The sequence below is a fragment of the Microtus oregoni genome, unplaced genomic scaffold (assembly GCF_018167655.1).
Source record: "Microtus oregoni isolate MIOR12 unplaced genomic scaffold, Mior012 000051F_ref0000332, whole genome shotgun sequence".
Classification (NCBI taxonomy): Eukaryota; Metazoa; Chordata; class Mammalia; order Rodentia; family Cricetidae; genus Microtus; species Microtus oregoni.
In genome coordinates, this window is record NW_024543811.1 from 1164424 (window position 1) to 1181292 (window position 16869).

Here is a 16869-nt window from a genome sequence, read left to right on the forward strand (position 1 = left end):
GAGTACGAAGCACCGAGCACCCTGAGTACTGAGCAGCCAGCACCCTGAGCACTGAACACACAGCACCCTGAGTACTGAGTACCCAGCACCCTGAGTACTGAGCACTGAGCACCCAGCACCCCGAACACTGAGCACCCAGCACCCTGAGTACTGAGCACTGAGCACCCAGCACCCCTAGCACTGAGCACCCAGCACCCTGAGCACTGAGCACCCAGCACCCGAGTACTGAGCAACCAGCACCCTGAGTACTGAGCACCCAGCTCCCTGAGTACTGTGCACCCAGCACCCCGAGTACTGAGCACCCAGCACCCCGAGTACTGAGCACCCAGCACCCTGAGTACTGAGCACCCAGCACCCCGAGCACTGAGGACCCAGCACCCTGAGCACTGAGCACCCAGCACCCTGAGCACTGAGCACCCAGCACCCTGAGTACTGAGCACCCAGCACCCTGAGAACTGAGCACGCAGCACCCTGAGTACTGAGCACCCAGCACCCTGAGCACTGATCACCCAGCACCCTGAGTACTGAGCACCGAGTACCCTGATTATTGAGCACCCAGCATCCCGAGCACTGAGCACCCAGCACCCTGTGTACTGAGCACTGAGTACCCAGTACCCCGAGCACTGAGACCCAGCACCCTGAGCACTGAGCACATAGCACCCCGAGTACTGAGCACCCAGCACCCCGAGCACTGAGCACGGAGCACCCTGAGCACTGAGCACCCAGCACCCTGAGTACTGAGCACCCAGCACCCCGAGTACTGAGCACCCAGCACCCTGAGCACTGAGCACCGAGCACCCTGAGTACTGAGCACCCAGCACCCTGAGTACTGAGCACCCAGCACCCTGAGCACTGAGCACCCAGCACCCTGAGTACTAAGCACCGAGCACCCTGAGCACTGAGCACCCAGCACCCTGAGCACTGTGCACCGAGCACCCTGAGTACTGAGCACCCAGCAACCCGAGCACTGAGCACCCAGCACCCTGAGTACTGAGCACCCAGCACCCTGAGTACTGAGCACCCAGCACCCTGAGAACTGAGCACCGAGCACCCTGAGCACTGAGCACCCAGCACCCTGAGGACTGAGCACCCCGCACCCCGAGCACTGAGCACCCAGCACCCTGAGCATTGAGCACCCTGAGTACTGAGCACTGAGCACCCTGAGTACTGAGCACTGAGCACCCTGAGTACTGATCACCCAGCACCCCGAGTACTGAGCACCCAGCACCCCGAGTACTGAGCACCCAACACCCTGAGCACTGAGCACCCAGCACCCTGAGCACTGAGCACCCAGCACCCCGAGCACTGCGCACCCAGCACCCTGAGTACTGAGCACCGAGTACCCCGAGCACTGAGCACCCAGCGCCCCGAGCGCTGCGCACCCAGAACCCCGAGCACTGAGCACCCAGCACCCCGAGCACTGAGCACCCAGCACCCCGAGCACTGAGCACCCAGCACCCCGAGCACTGAGCACCCAGCACCCTGAGTACTGAGCACCCAGCACCCTGAGTACTGAACACCCAGCACCCTGAGCACTGAGCACCCAGCACCCTGAGTACTGAGCACCCAACACCCCAAGCACTGAGCACCCTGAGTACTGAGCACCCAGCACCCCAAGCACTGAGCACCCTGAGTACTGACACCCAGCACCCTGAGTAATGAGCACCCAGCACCCCGAGCACTGAGCACCCAGCACCCTGAGCACTGAGCACCCAGCACCCTGAGTACTGAGCACCCAGCACCCCGAGTACTGAGCACCCAGCACCCCGAGCACCGAGCACCCTGAGTACTAAGCACCGAGCACCCTGAGCACTGAGCACACAGCACCCTGAGCACTGAGCACCCAGCAACCTTAGTACTGAGCACCCAGCACAGCGAGCACTGAGCACACAGCACCCTGAGTACTGAGCACCCAGCACCCCGAGCACTGAGCACCCAGCAACCTGAGTACTGAGCACACAGCGTACTGAGCACTGAGCACCCCGAGCACTGAGCACCCAGCACACTGAGCACTGAGCACCCAGCACCCTGAGTACTGAGCACCCAGCACCCTGAGTACTGAGCACCCAGCACCCTGAGTACTGAGCACCCAGCGTACAGAGCACCGAGCACCCAGCACCCTGAGTACTGAGCACCAAGCACCCTGAGTACTGAGCACTGATCACCCCGAGTACTGAGCACCGAGCACCCCGAGCACTGAGCACCCAGCACCCCGAGCACCGAGCACCCTGAGTACTGAGCACCCAGCACCCTGAGTACTGAGCACCCAGCACCCTGAGTACTGAACACCCAGCACCCTGAGCAATGATCACCCTGAGTACTGAGCACCCAGCACCTTGAGCACTGAGCACCGAGCACCCCGAGCACTGAGCACCCAGCACCCGGAGTACTGAGCACCCAGCACCCTGAGTACGAAGCACCGAGCACCCTGAGTACTGAGCAGCCAGCACCCTGAGCACTGAACACACAGCACCCTGAGTACTGAGTACCCAGCACCCTGAGTACTGAGCACTGAGCACCCAGCACCCCGAACACTGAGCACCCAGCACCCTGAGTACTGAGCACTGAGCACCCAGCACCCCGAGCACTGAGCACCCAGCACCCTGAGCACTGAGCACCCAGCACCCGAGTACTGAGCAACCAGCACCCTGAGTACTGAGCACCCAGCTCCCTGAGTACTGTGCACCCAGCACCCCGAGTACTGAGCACCCAGCACCCCGAGTACTGAGCACCCAGCACCCTGAGTACTGAGCACCCAGCACGCCGAGCACTGAGGACCCAGCACCCTGAGCACTGAGCACCCAGCACCCTGAGCACTGAGCACCCAGCACCCTGAGTACTGAGCACGCAGCACCCTGAGAACTGAGCACGCAGCACCCTGAGTACTGAGCACCCAGCACCCTGAGCACTGATCACCCAGCACCCTGAGTACTGAGCACCGAGTACCCTGATTATTGAGCACCCAGCATCCCGAGCACTGAGCACCCAGCACCCTGTGTACTGAGCACTGAGTACCCAGTACCCCGAGCACTGAGACCCAGCACCCTGAGCACTGAGCACATAGCACCCCGAGTACTGAGCACCCAGCACCCCGAGCACTGAGCACCCAGCACCCTGAGCACTGAGCACCCAGCACCCTGAGTACTGAGCACCCAGCACCCCGAGTACTGAGCACCCAGCACCCTGAGCACTGAGCACCGAGCACCCTGAGTACTGAGCACCCAGCACCCTGAGTACTGAGCACCCAGCACCCTGAGCACTGAGCACCCAGCACCCTGAGTACTAAGCACCGAGCACCCTGAGCACTGAGCACCCAGCACCCTGAGCACTGTGCACCGAGCACCCTGAGTACTGAGCACCCAGCAACCCGAGCACTGAGCACCCAGCACCCTGAGTACTGAGCACCCAGCACCCTGAGTACTGAGCACCCAGCACCCTGAGAACTGAGCACCGAGCACCCTGAGCACTGAGCACCCAGCACCCTGAGGACTGAGCACCCCGCACCCCGAGCACTGAGCACCCAGCACCCTGAGCATTGAGCACCCTGAGTACTGAGCACTGAGCACCCTGAGTACTGAGCACTGAGCACCCTGAGTACTGAGCACCCAGCACCCCGAGTACTGAGCACCCAGCACCCCGAGTACTGAGCACCCAACACCCTGAGCACTGAGCACCCAGCACCCTGAGCACTGAGCACCCAGCACCCCGAGCACTGCGCACCCAGCACCCTGAGTACTGAGCACCGAGTACCCCGAGCACTGAGCACCCAGCGCCCCGAGCGCTGCGCACCCAGAACCCCGAGCACTGAGCACCCAGCACCCCGAGCACTGAGCACCCAGCACCCCGAGCACTGAGCACCCAGCACCCCGAGCACTGAGCACCCAGCACCCTGAGTACTGAGCACCCAGCACCCTGAGTACTGAACACCCAGCACCCTGAGCACTGAGCACCCAGCACCCTGAGTACTGAGCACCCAACACCCCAAGCACTGAGCACCCTGAGTACTGAGCACCCAGCACCCCAAGCACTGAGCACCCTGAGTACTGACACCCAGCACCCTGAGTAATGAGCACCCAGCACCCCGAGCACTGAGCACCCAGCACCCTGAGCACTGAGCACCCAGCACCCTGAGTACTGAGCACCCAGCACCCCGAGTACTGAGCACCCAGCACCCCGAGCACCGAGCACCCTGAGTACTAAGCACCGAGCACCCTGAGCACTGAGCACACAGCACCCTGAGCACTGAGCACCCAGCAACCTTAGTACTGAGCACCCAGCACAGCGAGCACTGAGCACACAGCACCCTGAGTACTGAGCACCCAGCACCCCGAGCACTGAGCACCCAGCAACCTGAGTACTGAGCACACAGCGTACTGAGCACCGAGCACCCCGAGCACTGAGCACCCAGCACACTGAGCACTGAGCACCCAGCACCCTGAGTACTGAGCACCCAGCACCCTGAGTACTGAGCACCCAGCACCCTGAGTACTGAGCACCCAGCGTACAGAGCACCGAGCACCCAGCACCCTGAGTACTGAGCACCAAGCACCCTGAGTACTGAGCACTGATCACCCCGAGTACTGAGCACCGAGCACCCCGAGCACTGAGCACCCAGCACCCCGAGCACCGAGCACCCTGAGTACTGAGCACCCAGCACCCTGAGTACTGAGCACCCAGCACCCTGAGTACTGAACACCCAGCACCCTGAGCAATGATCACCCTGAGTACTGAGCACCCAGCACCTTGAGCACTGAGCACCGAGCACCCCGAGCACTGAGCACCCAGCACCCGGAGTACTGAGCACCCAGCACCCTGAGTACGAAGCACCGAGCACCCTGAGTACTGAGCAGCCAGCACCCTGAGCACTGAACACACAGCACCCTGAGTACTGAGTACCCAGCACCCTGAGTACTGAGCACTGAGCACCCAGCACCCCGAACACTGAGCACCCAGCACCCTGAGTACTGAGCACTGAGCACCCAGCACCCCGAGCACTGAGCACCCAGCACCCTGAGCACTGAGCACCCAGCACCCGAGTACTGAGCAACCAGCACCCTGAGTACTGAGCACCCAGCTCCCTGAGTACTGTGCACCCAGCACCCCGAGTACTGAGCACCCAGCACCCCGAGTACTGAGCACCCAGCACCCTGAGTACTGAGCACCCAGCACGCCGAGCACTGAGGACCCAGCACCCTGAGCACTGAGCACCCAGCACCCTGAGCACTGAGCACCCAGCACCCTGAGAACTGAGCACGCAGCACCCTGAGTACTGAGCACCCAGCACGGTGAGCACTGATCACCCAGCACCCTGAGTACTGAGCACCGAGTACCCTGATTATTGAGCACCCAGCATCCCGAGCACTGAGCACCCAGCACCCTGTGTACTGAGCACTGAGTACCCAGTACCCCGAGCACTGAGACCCAGCACCCTGAGCACTGAGCACATAGCACCCCGAGTACTGAGCACCCAGCACCCCGAGCACTGAGCACCCAGCACCCTGAGCACTGAGCACCCAGCACCCTGAGTACTGAGCACCCAGCACCCCGAGTACTGAGCACCCAGCACCCTGAGCACTGAGCACCGAGCACCCTGAGTACTGAGCACCCAGCACCCTGAGTACTGAGCACCCAGCACCCTGAGCACTGAGCACCCAGCACCCTGAGTACTAAGCACAGAGCACCCTGAGCACTGAGCACCCCGCACCCTGAGCACTGTGCACCGAGCACCCTGAGTACTGAGCACCCAGCAACCCGAGCACTGAGCACCCAGCACCCTGAGTACTGAGCACCCAGCACCCTGAGTACTGAGCACCCAGCACCCTGAGAACTGAGCACCGAGCACCCTGAGCACTGATCACCCAGCACCCTGAGGACTGAGCACCCCGCACCCCGAGCACTGAGCACCCAGCACCCTGAGCACTGAGCATCCTGAGTACTGAGCACTGAGCACCCTGAGTACTGAGCACTGAGCACCCTGAGTACTGAGCACCCAGCACCCCGAGTACTGAGCACCCAGCACCCCGAGTACTGAGCACCCAGCACCCTGAGCACTGAGCACCCAGCACCCTGAGCACTGAGCACCCAGCACCCCGAGCACTGCGCACCCAGCACCCTGAGTACTGAGCACCGAGCACCAAGAGCACTGAGCACCCAGCACCCTGAGTCCTGAGCTCCGAGCACCCCGAGCACTGAGCACCCAGCGCCCCGAGCACTGAGCACCCAGCGCCCCGAGCACTGCGCACCCAGAACCCCGAGCACTGAGCACCCAGCACCCCGAGCACTGAGCACCCAGCACCCCGAGCACTGAGCACCCAGGACCCCGAGCACTGAGCACCCAGCACGCTGAGTACTGAGCACCCAACACCCCAAGCACTGAGCACCCTGAGTACTGAGCACCCAGCACCCCAAGCACTGAGCACCCTGAGTACTGACACACAGCACCCTGAGTAATGAGCACACAGCACCGCGAGCACTGAGCACCCAGCACCCTGAGTACTGAGCACCGAGCACCCTGAGTACTGAGCACCCAGCACCCTGAGTACTGAACACCCAGCACCCTGAGCAATGATCACCCTGACTACTGAGCACCCAGCACCTTGAGCACTGAGCACCGAGCATCCCAAGCACTGAGCACCCAGCACCCGGAGTACTGAGCACCCAGCACCCTGAGTACTAAGCACCGAGCACCCTGAGTACAGAGCACCAAGCACCCTGAGTACTGAGCACCCAGCGTACTGAGCACCAAGCACCCAGCACCCTGAGTACTGAGCACCCAGCACCCTGAGCACTGATCACCCAGCACCCTGAGTACTGAGCACTGAGCACCCTGAGTACTGAGCACCGAGCACCCCGCGCACTGAGCACCCAGCACCCCGAGCACCGAGCACCCAGCACCCTGAGCACTGAGCACCCAGCACCCTGAGCACTGAGCACCCAGCACCCTGAGCACTGAGCACCCAGCACCCTGAGTCCTGAGCACCCAACGTACTCAGCACCGAGCACCCTGAGCACTGAGCACCCAGCACCCTGAGTACTGAGCACCCAGCACCCTGAGCAATGAGCACCCTGAGTACTGAGCAGCCAGCACCTTGAGCACTGAGCACCGAGCACACTGAGCACTGAGCACCAAGCACCCGGAGTACTGAGCACCCAGCACCCTGAATACTAAGCACCGAGCACCCTGAGTACTGAGCAACCAGCACCCTGAGCACTGAACACACAGCACCCTGAGTACTGAGCACCCCGAGCACTGAGCACCCAGCACCCTGAGTACTGAGCAGCGAGCACCCCGAGCAATGAGCACCCAGCACCCCGAGCACTGAGCACCCAGCACCCTGAGTACTGAGCACCCAGCACCCTGAGTACTGAGCACCCAGCACCCCGAGCACTGAGTACCCCGCACCCTGAGCACTGAGCACCCAGCACCCTGAGCACTGAGCACGCAGCACCCTGAGCAGTGAGCACCCAGCACCCTGAGTACTGAGCACTGAGCACCCAGCACCCCGAGCACTGAGCACCCAGCAACCTGAGAACTGTGCACTAAGCACCCAGCACCCCGAGCACTGAGCACCCATCACCCTGCGCACTGAGCACCCAGCACCCCGAGCACTGAGCACCCAGCACGCTGAGTACTGAGCACAAAGCACCCTGAGCACTGAGCACCGTGCACCCTGAGCACTGAGCACCCAGCACACTGAGGACTGAGCACCCAGCACCCCGAGCACTGAGCACACAGCACCCTGAGCACTGAGCACATTGAGTACTGAGCACTGAGCACCCTGAGTACTGAGCAATGAGCACCGTGAGTACTGAGCACCCAGCACCCTGAGTACTTAGCACCCAGCAACCTGAGCACTGAGCACCGAGCACCCTGAGCACTGAGCACCCAGCACTCTGAGCACTTAGCACCCAGCACCCTGAGTACTGAGCACCCAGCACCCTGAGCACTGAGCACCCAGCACCCAGAGCACTGAACACTGAGCACCCTGAGTACTGAGCACTGAGCACCCTGAGCACTGAGCACCGAGAACCCTGAGTACTGAGCACTGAGCACCCTGAGCACTGAGCACCGAGCACCCTGAGTACTGAGCACTGAGCACCCTGAGTACTGAGCAATGAGCACCCTGAGTACTGAGCACCCAGCACCCTGAGTACTGAGCACCCAGCAACCTGAGCACTGAGCACCGAGCACCCTGAGCACTGAGCACCCAGCACCCTGAGCACTGAGCACACAGCACCCTGAGCACTGAGCACCCAGCACCCTGAGTACTGAGCACCCAGGAACCTGAGCACTGAGCACCCAGCACCCTGAGCACTGAGCACCCTGAGAACTGAGCACTGAGCACCCTGAGTTCTGAGCACTGAGCACCCTGAGTACTGAGCACCCAGCACCCTGAGTACTGAGCACCCAGCACCCTGAGCAATGAGCACCCTGAGTACTGAGCACCCAGCACACTGAGCACTGAGAACCGAGCACCCCGAGCACTGAGCACCCAGCACCCGGAGTACTGAGCACCCAGCACCCTGAGTACTAAGCACCGAGCACCCTGAGCACTGAGCACCCAGCACCCTGAGCACTGTGCACCGAGCACCCTGAGTACTGAGCACCCAGCAACCCGAGCACTGAGCACCCAGCACACTGAGTACTGAGCACCCAGCACACTGAGTACTAAGCACCGAGCACCCTGAGCACTGAGCACCCAGCACCCTGAGCACTGAGCACCCAGCACCCTGAGTACTGAGCACCCAGCACCCTGAGTACTGAGCACCCAGCACCCTGAGCACTGAGCACCGAGCACCCTGAGCACTGAGCACCCAGCACCCTGAGGACTGAGCACCCAGCACCCCGAGCACTGAGCACCCAGCACCCTGAGCACTGAGCACCCTGAGTACTGAGCACTGAGCACCCTGAGTACTGAGCACTGAGCACCCTGAGTACTGAGCACCCAGCACCCCGAGTACTGAGCACCCAGCACCCCGAGCACTGAGTACCCAGCACCCTGAGCACTGAGTATCCAGCCCCGTGAGCACTGAGCACCCAGCACCCTGAGCACTGAGCACCCAGCACCCTGAGCACTGAGCACCCAGCACCCTGAGCACTGAGCACCCAGCACCCTGAGTACTGAGCACTGAGCACCCAGCACCCCGAGGACTGAGCACCCAGCACCCTGAGCACTGAGCACCCTGAGTACTGAGCACTGAGCACCCTGAGTACTGAGCACTGAGCAACCTGAGTACTGAGCACCCCGCACCCCGAGTACTGAGCACCCAGCACCCCGAGCACTGAGTACCCAGCACCCTGAGCACTGAGTATCCAGCCCCGTGAGTACTGAGCACCCAGCACCCTGAGTACTGAACACCCAGCACCCTGAGCACTGAGCACCCAGCACCCTGAGTACTGAGCACCCAACACCCCAAGCACTGAGCACCCTGAGTACTGAGCACCCAGCACCCCAAGCACTGAGCACCCTGAGTACTGACACCCAGCACCCTGAGTAATGAGCACCCAGCACCCCGAGCACTGAGCACCCAGCACCCTGAGCACTGAGCACCCAGCACCCTGAGTACTGAGCACCCAGCACCCCGAGTACTGAGCACCCAGCACCCCGAGCACCGAGCACCCTGAGTACTAAGCACCGAGCACCCTGAGCACTGAGCACACAGCACCCTGAGCACTGAGCACCCAGCAAACTTAGTACTGAGCACCCAGCACAGCGAGCACTGAGCACACAGCACCCTGAGTACTGAGCACCCAGCACCCCGAGCACTGAGCACCCAGCAACCTGAGTACTGAGCACACAGCGTACTGAGCACCGAGCACCCCGAGCACTGAGCACCCAGCACACTGAGCACTGAGCACCCAGCACCCTGAGTACTGAGCACCCAGCACCCTGAGTACTGAGCACCCAGCACCCTGAGTACTGAGCACCCAGCGTACAGAGCACCGAGCACCCAGCACCCTGAGTACTGAGCACCCAGCACCCTGAGTACTGAGCACTGATCACCCCGAGTACTGAGCACCGAGCACCCCGAGCACTGAGCACCCAGCACCCCGAGCACCGAGCACCCTGAGTAATGAGCAACCAGCACCCTGAGTACTGAGCACCCAGCACCCTGAGTACTGAACACCCAGCACCCTGAGCAATGATCACCCTGAGTACTGAGCACCCAGCACCTTGAGCACTGAGCACCGAGCAACCCGAGCACTGAGCACCCAGCACCCGGAGTACTGAGCACCCAGCCCCCTGAGTACGAAGCACCGAGCACCCTGAGTACTGAGCAGCCAGCACCCTGAGCACTGAACACACAGCACCCTGAGTACTGAGTACCCAGCACCCTGAGTACTGAGCACTGAGCACCCAGCACCCCGAACACTGAGCACCCAGCACCCTGAGTACTGAGCACTGAGCACCCAGCACCCCGAGCACTGAGCACCCAGCACCCTGAGCACTGAGCACCCAGCACCCGAGTACTGAGCAACCAGCACCCTGAGTACTGAGCACCCAGCTCCCTGAGTACTGTGCACCCAGCACCCCGAGTACTGAGCACCCAGCACCCCGAGTACTGAGCACCCAGCACCCTGAGTACTGAGCACCCAGCACCCCGAGCACTGGGGACCCAGCACCCTGAGCACTGAGCACCCAGCACCCTGAGCACTGAGCACCCAGCACCCTGAGTACTGAGCACCCAGCACCCTGAGAACTGAGCACGCAGCACCCTGAGTACTGAGCACCCAGCACGGTGAGCACTGATCACCCAGCACCCTGAGTACTGAGCACCGAGTACCCTGATTATTGAGCACCCAGCATCCCGAGCACTGAGCACCAAGCACCCTGTGTACTGAGCACTGAGTACCCAGTACCCCGAGCACTGAGACCCAGCACCCTGAGCACTGAGCACATAGCACCCCGATTACTGAGCATCCAGCACCCCGAGCACTGAGCACCCAGCACCCTGAGTACTGAGCACCCAGCACACTGAGCACTGAGCACTGAGCACCCTGTGTACTGAGCCCTGAGCACCCCGAGCACTGAGCACCCAGCACCCCGAGCACCGAGCACCCAGCACCCTGTGCACTGAGCACCCAGCACCCTGAGTACTGAGCACCCAAAGTACTGAGCACCGAGCACCCTGAGCACTGAGCACCCAGCACCCTGAGTACTGAGCACCCAGCACCCTGAGCAATGAGCACCCTGAGTACTGAGCACCCAGCACCTTGAGCACTGAGCACCGAGCACCCCGAGCACTGAGCACCCAGCACCCGGAGTACTGAGCACCCAGCACCCTGAGGACTAAGCACCGAGCACCCTGAGTACTGAGCACCCAGCACCCTGAGCACTGAACACACAGCACCCTGAGTACTGAGCACCCCGAGCACTGAGCACCCAACACCCTGAGTACAGAGCACCGAGCACCCCGAGCACTGAGCAGCCAGCACCCCGAGCACTGAGCAACCAGCACCCCGAGCACTGAGCACCCAGCACCGTGATTACTGAGCACCCAGCACCCTGAGTACTGAGCACCCAGCACCCCGAGCACTGAGTACCCAGCACCCTGAGCACTGAGCACCCAGCACCCTGAGCACTGAGCACCCAGCACCCTGAGCACTGAGCACCCAGCACCCGAGTACTGATCACCCAGCAACCTGAGTACTGAGCACCCCACACCCTGAGTACTGAGCACCCAGCACCCCGAGCACTGAGCACCCAGCACCCTGAGCACTGAGCACCCAGCACCCGAGTACTGATCACCCAGCACCCTGAGTACTGAGCACCCCACACCCTGAGTACTGAGCACCCCGCACCCTGAGCACTGAGCACACAGCACCCCGAGCACTGCGCACTGAGCACACAGCAGCACCCAGCACACTGAGTACAGAGCACCCAGCACCCTGAGCACTGATCACCCAGCACCCTGAGTACTGAGCACCGAGTACCCTGAGTACTGAGCACCCAGCACCCCGAGCACTGAGCACCCAGCACCCTGAGTACTGAGCACTGAGCACCCAGCACCCCGAGCACTGAGCACCCAGCACCCTGTGTACTGAGTACAGAGCACCCAGCACCCTGAGCACTGATCACCCAGCACCCTGAGTACTGAGCACCGAGTACCCTGAGTACTGAGCACCCAGCACCCCGAGCACTGAGCACCCAGCACCCTGAGTACTGAGCACTGAGCACCCAGCACCCTGAGCACTGAGCACCCAGCACCTCGAGTACTGAGCACCCAGCACATCGAGCACTGAGCACCCAGCACCCTGAGCACAGAGCACCCAGCACCCTGAGTACTGAGCACGCAGCACCCCGAGTACTGAGCACCCAGCACCCCGAGCACCCAGCACCCTGAGTACTGAGCACTGAGCACCCAGCACCCCGAGCACTGAGCACCCAGCAACCTGAGCACTGAGCAATAAGCACCCAGCACCCCGAGCACTGAGCACCCAGCACCCTGAGCACTGAGCACCCAGCACCCGAGTACTGAGCACCCAGCACCCTGAGTACTGAGCACCCAGCACCCCGAGCACTGAGCACCCAGCACCCTGAGTACTGAGCACCCAGCACCCTGAGCACTGAGCACCGAGCACCCTGAGCACTGAGCACCCAGCACCCTGAGGACTGAGCACCCAGCACCCCGAGCACTGAGCACACAGCACCCTGAGCACTGAGCACCCTGAGTACTGAGCACTGAGCACCCTGAGTACTGAGCAATGATCACCCTGAGTACTGAGCACCCAGCACCCTGAGTACTGAGCACTGAGCACCCTGAGTACTGAGCAATGATCACCCTGAGTACTGAGCACCCAGCACCCTGAGTACTGAGCACCCAGCAACCTGAGCACTGAGCACCCAGCACCCTGAGCACTGAGCACCCAGCACCCTGAGCACTGAGCACCCAGCACCCTGAGTACTGAGCACCCAGCACCCTGAGCACTGAGCACCCCGCACCCAGAGCACTGAGCACTGAGCACCCTGAGTACTGAGCACTGAGCACCCTGAGCACTGAGCACCGAGCACCCTGAGTACTGAGCACTGAGCACCCTGAGCACTGAGCACCGAGCACCCTGAGTACTGAGCACTGAGCACCCTGAGTACTGAGCAATGAGCACCCTGAGTACTGAGCACCCAGCACCCTGAGCACTGAGCACCCAGCACCCTGAGCACTGAGCACCCTGAGTACTGAGCACTGAGCAGGCTGAGTACTGAGCACTGAGCACCCTGAGTACTGAGCACCCAGCACCCTGAGTACTGAGCACCCAGCACCCTGAGCAATGAGCACCCTGAGCACTGAGCACCCAGCACCCTGAGCACTGAGCACCCAGCACGCTGAGTACTGAGCACTGAGCACGGTGAGTACTGAGCACCGAGCACCCAGAGCACTGAGCACCCAGCACGCTGAGTACTGAGCACTGAGCACCCTGAGTACTGAGCACCGAGCACCCTGAGTACTGAGCACCCAGCACTCTGAGCACTGAGCACCCAGCACCCTGAGCACTGAGCACCCAGTACCCCGAGCACTGAGAACCCAGCACCCCGAGCACTGAGCACCCAGCACCTCGAGCACTGAGCACTGAGCACCCTACGTACTGAGCACTGAGCACCCTGAGTACTAAGCACCCAGCACCCTGAGTACTGAGCACCCAGCAACCTGAGGACTGAGCAACCAGCACCATGAGTACTGAGCACCCAGCGTACTGAGCACCGAGCACCCCGAGCACTGAGCACCCAGCACCCTGAGTACTGAGCACCGAGCACCCTGAGTACTGAGCACCCAGCACCCTGAGTACTGAGCACCCAGCGTACTGAGCACCGACCACCCAGCAACCTGAGTACTGAGCACCCAGCACACTGAGCACTGAGCACCCAGCACCCTGAGTACTGAGCACTGAGCACCCTGTGTACTGAGCACTGAGCACCCCGAGCACTGAGCACCCAGCACCCCGAGCACCGAGCACCCAGCACCCTGTGCACTGAGCACCCAGCACCCTGAGTACTGAGCACCCAACGTACTGAGCACCGAGCACCCTGAGCACTGAGCACCCAGCACCCTGAGTACTGAGCACCCAGCACCCTGAGCAATGAGCACCCTGAGTACTGAGCACCCAGCACCTTGAGCACTGAGCACCGAGCACCCCGAGCACTGAGCACCCAGCACCCGGAATACTGAGCACCCAGCACCCTGAGTACTAAGCACCGAGCACCCTGAGTACTGAGCACCCAGCACCCTGAGCACTGAACACACAGCACCCTGAGTACTGAGCACCCCAAGCACTGAGCATCCAACACCCTGAGTACAGAGCACCGAGCACCTCGAGCACTGAGCAGCCAGCACCCCGAGCACTGAGCAACCAGCACCCCGAGCACTGAGCACCCAGCACCGTGATTACTGAGCACCCAGCACCCTGAGTACTGAGCACCCAGCACCCCGAGTACTGAGTACCCAGCACCCTGAGCACTGAGAACCCAGCACCCTGAGCACTGAGCACCCAGCACCCTGAGCACTGAGCACCCAGCACCCGAGTACTGATCACCCAGCACCCTGAGTACTGAGCACCCCACACCCTGAGTACTGAGCACCCAGCACCCCGAGCACTGAGCACCCAGCACCCTGAGCACTGAGCACCCAGCACCCGAGTACTGATCACCCAGCACCCTGAGTACTGAGCACCCCACACCCTGAGTACTGAGCACCCAGCACCCTGAGCACTGAGCACCCAGCACCCTGAGCACTGAGCACACAGCACCCCGAGCACTGCGCACTGAGCACTCAGCAGCACCCAGCACACTGAGTACAGAGCACCCAGCACCCTGAGCACTGATCACCCAGCACCCTGAGTACTTAGCACCGAGTACCCTGAGTACTGAGCACCCAGCACCCCGAGCACTGAGCACCCAGCACCCTGAGTACTGAGCACTGAGCACCAAGCACCCCGAGCACTGAGCACCCAGCACCCTGTGTACTGAGCACTGAGTACCCAGTACCCCGAGCACTGAGACCCAGCACCCTGAGCACTGAGCACCCAGCACCTCGAGTACTGAGCACCCAGCACATCGAGCACTGAGCACCCAGCACCCTGAGCACTGAGCACCCAGTACCCTGAGTACTGAGCACGCAGCACCCCGAGTACTGAGCACCCAGCACCCCGAGCACCCAGCACCCTGAGTACTGAGCACTGAGCACCCAGCACCCCGAGCACTGAGCACCCAGCAACCTGAGCACTGAGCACTAAGCACCCAGCACCCCGAGCACTGAGCACCCAGCACCCTGAGCACTGAGCACCCAGCACCCGAGTACTGAGCACCCAGCACCCTGAGTACTGAGCACCCAGCACCCCGAGCACTGAGCACCCAGCACCCTGAGTACTGAGCACCCAGCACCCTGAGCACTGAGCACCGAGCACCCTGAGCACTGAGCACCCAGCACCCTGAGGACTGAGCACCCAGCACCCCGAGCACTGAGCACACAGCACCCTGAGCACTGAGCACCCTGAGTACTGAGCAATGATCACCCTGAGTACTGAGCACCCAGCACCCTGAGTACTGAGCACTGAGCACCCTGAGTACTGAGCAATGATCACCCTGATTACTGAGCACCCAGCACCCTGAGTACTGAGCACCCAGCAACCTGAGCACTGAGCACCCAGCACCCTGAGCACTGAGCACCCAGCACCCTGAGCACTGAGCACCCAGCACCCTGAGTACTGAGCACCCAGCACCCTGAGCACTGATCACCCAGCACCCAGAGCACTGAGCACTGAGCACCCTGAGTACTGAGCACTGAGCACCCTGAGCACTGAGCACCGAGCAACCTGAGTACTGAGCACTGAGCACCCTGAGCACTGAGCACCGAGCACCCTGAGTACTGAGCACTGAGCACCCTGAGTACTGAGCAATGAGCACCCTGAGTACTGAGCACCCAGCACCCTGAGTACTGAGCACCCAGCAACCTGAGCACTGAACACCGAGCACCCTGAGCACTGAGCACCCAGCACCCTGAGCACTGAGCACACAGCACCCTGAGCAATGAGCACCCAGCACCCTGAGCACTGAGCACCCAGCACCCTCAGCACTGAGCACCCTGAGTACTGAGCACCTAGCACCCTGAGTACTGAGCACTGAGCACCCTGAGTACTGAGCACCCAGCACCCTGAGTACTGAGCACCCAGCACCCTGAGCAATGAGCACCCTGAGCACTGAGCACCCAGCACCCTGAGCACTGAGCACCCAGCACCCTGAGCACTGAGCACCCTGAGTACTGAGCACTGAGCACCCTGAGTACTGAGCACTGAGCACCCTGAGTACTGAGCACCCAGCACCCTGAGTACTGAGCACCCAGCACCCTGAGCAATGAGCACCCTGAGCACTGAGCATCCAGCACCCTGAGCACTGAGCACCCAGCACCCTGAGCACTGAGCACCCTGAGTACTGAGCACTGAGCTCCCTGAGTACTGAGCACTGAGCACCCTGAGTACTGAGCACCCAGCACCCTGAGTACTGAGCACCCAGCACCCTGAGCAATGAGCACCCTGAGTACTGAGCACCCAGCACACTGAGCGCTGAGCACCGAGCACCCCGAGCACTGAGCACCCAGCACCCGGAGTACTGAGCACCCAGCACCCTGAGCACTGAACACACAGCACCCTGAGTACTGAGCACCCCGAGCACTGAGCACCCAGCACCCTGAGCACTGAGGACCCAGCACCCTGAGTACTGAGCTCCCAGCACCCTGAGCACTGAGCACCCAGCACCCTGAGTACTGAGCACACAGCACCCTGAGCACTGAGCAGGCAGCACCCTGAGGACTGTGCATCCAGCACCCCGAGCACTGAGCAGTCAGCACCCTGAGTACTGAGCACTGAGCACCCAGCACCCC